Genomic DNA, 5,620 nt, shown 5'->3' with positions numbered 1-5,620 from the left:
TTTAGACCACATTTCGAGGGGGAGAATGGAATGTCTCATTAAAGATGAAATACTTGATATGTTAGATTTCTCTGATTCAGACCGCTGCATTGACTGCATTAAGGGAAAATACGCTAAGTCTATTAAGAAAGGCGCCACAAGAAGTTCAGGCGTGTTAGAATTAATTCACACAGATATCTATGGTCCGCTCTCGGTGACATCAGTAGATGGTTATGATTCTTTTATAACGTTTACTGATGATTATTCTCGTTATGGACATATCTACCCCATTCATAAGCGTTCAGATGCGCTAGAAATCTTTAAGGTCTATAAACAAGAAGTTGAGAAACAGCACAACACTTCCATTAAAATTGTGAGATCAGATAGGGGTGGAGAATATTATGGGAAGCTTGGACAATATGGTCAGATTAAGAGACCATTTGCCAAGTACTTAGAAGAAAATGGCATAAGAGCACAATACTCCATGCCGGGAGAACCACAGCAAAATGGATTTGCTGAACATCGCAACCGTACGCTAATGGATATGGTACGGAGCATGCTCAGTTATTCTAGCTTGCCTGTGGAGCTGTGCATGGAAGCATTAAAAACAGCAGCTCATATACTTAATCGGGTTCCATCTAAGTCAGTTCCCAAGACCCCATTTGAATTATGGACTGGGAGGAAACCATCTCTGAATTATCTAAAAGTATGGGGCTGTCCTACTGAGGCTAAGTTATTTGATCCACATCATAAGAAATTAGATTCTAAGACTGTGAGCTGTCACTTTATTGGTTATCCCGATAAGTCTAAAGGGTACCAATTCTACTGTCCTGGTCCCTCCACTAAGTTCGTTGAGACCAGACACGCTGAGTTCTTAGAAGAATTGGGAATTAATGAAGAATTTCCAAAGAGGGATATCAGTCTCGAAGAACTGCGGGTTGAGCTTCCCGATCTAATAGTTCCCGAGCCTACGATGGTATATCAGTTTGTACCAGTAGTTATTCCTCAGATGAGCAGCACCGTGGCAGCTGCGGGGGAGCACGGGCCACCTCCAGAGGTGCAGGCGCCACCTCCAGAGGTTCAGGCACCACCTCCAGAGGCGCAAGAGCCAGTCGCGCCAGTAGTGCAGCCTCAACCCGCTCCTCAGCTAGTTGAACAGCAACCATTAAGAAGGTCAACTCGGCCAAGGAAACCAGCTCTTCATGACTGCTATGAGACATACTTAAGCGAGGATTTGTATAATATTGGGAAGATTAATGACCCTGCCACATTCAGAGAGGCAGTTGAAAGTGAGAATTCCACTAAATGGATTGAAGCCATGGAAGAGAAACTAAAGTCTAAGAGTTCTAATCAGGTCTGGAATTTAATAGAAATTCCTGATGGAGTCAAAATAGTGGGCTGTAAGTGGGTCTACCAAACCAAATGTGATTCCAAAGGAAAGATCAAAAGATTCGAGGCAAGACTCGTAGCTAAAGGGTTTACACAGAAGGAAGGGATCGATTATAATGAAACCTTCTCTCATGTGTCCACCAAAGATTCATTCAGAGTTGTCATGGCACTTGTAGCCCATTTTGATATGGAGTTACATCAGATGGATGTTAAGACTGCGTTCCTGTTATCGCCATAAATTAACATGATTAATTTTTGGACCGAAAGCAAGATGGGCTTAAAGCAGAAAATTGAAGAAGACTTATAAATTGGCTCCTGCGTGAGCATTTGGGCCACATGGGCCATGTATCCTTAGATTTAGTTTGAGATTAGAGATAGAGTCCGATCGGGACAAGATTAGTGTAGATTGTTTCCTAAGTCTCCGGACTATAAATATGTACCCTATGTTATTCATGAAGGGAGAGCATCATCACGTCTCGCAAACAACAATTCTCGGCGCATCGCCATCCCTAATCCTAGGGTTTCATCTAAGTAAGCGCCATGCTGCCCTGATCGCTTCTTGCGATCAGGGCAGTATTGTTCTTGCTTTTACCTTGGTATTACTCGTACTGAAGCGTTTTTGATGGCGAGTAGTACTAGTTATCTTGATGTTCGTAGCATGGCTTTTAGTAGATCTATTGTGCTTCGTTGCTTATCATCTACGAATTCATGTTGTCTCTGTGCAGTCACATTTCAATCTTATGCTAGTTCTTGTCGCATAGAATTAGTTGCACAGAGGCAACACCCTGCTTCTTTTATGTCTAGTAGATCTAATCTGTTATGGTTTGCTCTTATCTTAAGAGTTGGCGTAATATCTGCTAGGTTAGGCCTTGCAAACGGATTGGATGATCCGGTGGTGTAGTAGATGCTTTATCTTAGCCTTGATAGGGATTGTTCCGGGAATCGGCTCTTGCTAGTTCTTAGGCCTCTGTTTTTGGTTATGGTTTAGTTGTCTGTTACGTTCATTAGGCCCAGTCACGTGTAGGATGTTCCGATCTAGCAGTTAAGCTGTTACCATCGTGGATTAGATTAGTTAGATTTAATTGAAGCAGCTTTACAGTTATTTGCTTATTTTATCATATCCGGATACAAACAGATCCAATCTGACACCGGGACTCGATCGGCTCTTTAAAGCCGATGCAAGAGTCGTCCCGGGGAGCCGACCACGGCTCGGACTTACGTTTACACGTGTCTTTGTACGCAGGAAACTGTTTGGAGCACGTTCGCACCCTCCTGATCGGGTATAGGTCAGGTGGCACGCCCGGCTTTCCACGAAATCTCCGGGCGCGTGACGGAATTGCGGGCCATTGACGAGGGAGCAGTGCTTGCCAGCGCCCCGGCAACCTCCCGGCTCTTTGTGTTGCCTGTCGCTGCTCGCCGGTGGGTTTCGACCGACAACACATTCTAGCACGCCTGGTGGGACACTTCTCAGCAACAACTTCCACTGCAACAATGTCTGGAGTTCAAGATCAAGAACCCGCTCCCAAGCCCGTCACGTATGAAGAGCTCTCTTCTGAACACAAGAAGAAGTATGATGGGATCAAAGCTCTGTTGGAAGCCGATCTCATCGGATCTTTTGAGAGGACCCGCAACCATGGCATCCGGTGGAAGGGGTTCTCACCAGAAGGCGCTCTCAACAACGTAGATCTGTCTGTGCCATCAGAAGAGCGCACCAGAGCCCTGCGTCAGGAGATGAACTACATGGTGGCCCATACGCTTCATCGGCACTCTCAGAGCCTGATGAACGAAGTCGAGCGCGTGGCACATCGCGTCATCCAGGAGATAATCAAGAACCAGTACTCTCCATCGGGACCAACCCTGGGGAGTCACACAGAAGAAGCTGCACTGCATTCTAGACCGGTATTGCCATTCTCATTTGCGGCTCCAAAACCACAAAATTCGCCGATCTACGTTGTCCACAAGATCGGCGGTGATCCTGGAGAAGGCCAATTCCTCACCGAGCCACACAAGGATATCCCGCACGGCTACACGTGCGCCTACATCCCTGACAGCGTCAATCCAACACGCTCGGTGTAGATGGTAAACCCAGGAGCTTCTGGAGCAGACGCAGAGAAACAAGCGTGGCTGGCAAAGTACGCTACTGGGCCGAGTGCTGAGCCATCGGTCCCAGGAGTTCTTAGTGTGGAGCAGGTCAGTGCAATACTGAGAGACCAGTTCGGCATCCTGCCCAAGAGAAAAGCGATCGACTATTCCAAGCCGTATCCAAGTGACTATGACTTGATCCCATTGCCACCCAAGTATCGGCTCTCTTAGTTCACCAAATTCAACGGGTCAGAAGGAGCCAGCTCCATAGAGCATGTGAGCCGATACTTAACCCAGCTTGAGATGATCTCAGTGTCGGATCCGTTGAGGGTCCGGTTCTTCGGCCAATCTCTTACAGGCCCGGCGTTTGGATGGTACGCGTCATTGGCTCCGGATTCGATTCGAACTTGGAGGCAGCTTGAAGATCAATTCCATACCCAGTACCACTCAGAGGCTGCTGAAGCTGGAATTGCCGACCTCGCCCAAGTCAGGCAAAAGCGAGGAGAGACTGTGTCAGAGTACGTACAACGCTTCAGAGAAGTCAAGAATCAATGCTACTCATCATGCATCACAGAAAAGGAGGCAGTCGATCTGGCTGTTCTGGGCTCGCTAAGCCGATCAAGGATCTGGCTTTCCAGTTGGAGTTCACGTCCCTGGCGCACCTGGTGTAGAAGCTTACAGCATATGAACATTACCATCCTGAGCTGTACCAGGACAAGTTCAAGTGTCATGTAAACATGGCCCAGGCAGATGAATCTGATGACTCTGGCGAGGAGCAAGAAGTGGCCGTGGCAGAGTGGACTCGGGGGGCAAATCCTGTCCCGTGCAAGTGGGTCAAACAGCAGGGGCTTGTGAAGGGCTTCGACTTCGACGTGACCAAAGCAGAGCAGATATTTGATCTACTCCTCAAAGAAAAACAGCTGAAGCTCCCAGAGAATCACAAGCTACCAACGGCACAAGAGCTGCAGGGAAGGCTGTATTGCAAATGGCACCACTCGTTCACTCATTCCACGGGTGAATGCAAGGAGCTACGTCATCAGATATAATCGGCTATCGAGCAAGGCCGACTAATCCTGGCTCAGCACACGATGAAGGTTGACACAAAGCCCTTCCCACAAGCTAATGTGGTGGAGCTGTCAGAGTTCGGATCCGAGGGCCAGGATTTGGCATTCCAGATCAACATGGTGGGACCCATGCGCCGCCATGACAAGCAGAGGAGAGAGACCGCTTCTGGCAAACGGCCGCAAGATGAACGTGAACTGGAATAGCAGCATGTGACTCAATAGCAAGTGCGTCACATCCGCAACTAGCTTCCAGCTTCTAATCGGCTTCTGGAAAAGTACCAGTACCAGTACAAGTTGCGCCGCCGATACGAATCAGAAGAGGATGAGTACGAACACCACACAGGGAGGACACTGGGGAGACGCTAGGCAATACGCGACCACTGGCATTGCCCGTTCTTTAGGTACTGTTGGAATTCCGGCATGAGCCGATTGCCTACTATAGATGATTGCTTGGAGTGCAGGCCTCGAGGACGCCAGCAGGATGAAACATCGGTGTTCCAGCACTTAGGGCCCAGAACGCATCATGATGATCGTGTGAGGCAGCCATCCAGAGGTGATTCTGAGCCAGAAGAAGAAGACAGGTACCATCGTCCACGGTGGTGTCCTGACGGGCTTAATCGCTCGCAGAAGCGCAAAGTGCAGCGCTTGCGCAATCTGGAAGAGGCAGAAGCAAAATACCTCGACATGCTGAGGAAAGCGCGTCCGGATCTCGCGGAGCAAGTCAGGCGACCGCGAAGGGAGGAAAGGCGCCCTCCCAGAAAAGAGTGGCGCCCCAAGCAGACAAAAGCCGATGAGAAGCCATCGGCTGATGTGAACATGGTGTTCGTGCTCCCATCGGAGTTTCGGGCGCCCCAACCGGAGGACTTGCCTGTTGCACAGCTGGATCTTGGCCCACTGCCAATCATCTTTGAGAAGCCCAAGGAGAAAAGCTACAAGCACCTGAAGGGATTGTATCTCAAGGGCTTGATCAATGGCAAGCCTGTGAACAGGATGTTGGTCGACACTAGCGCCGCAGTCAACCTGATGCCGTACTCTGTGCTGCGCCAATTGGGTCGTTCTTCTGCCGATCTCATCAAGACCAATGTGATGCTTAATGACTTCAACGG

This window comes from Panicum virgatum, chromosome 5K (assembly GCF_016808335.1).
Source record: "Panicum virgatum strain AP13 chromosome 5K, P.virgatum_v5, whole genome shotgun sequence".
Lineage (NCBI taxonomy): Eukaryota > Viridiplantae > Streptophyta > Magnoliopsida > Poales > Poaceae > Panicum > Panicum virgatum.
This window is presented reverse-complemented; position numbering follows the sequence as displayed.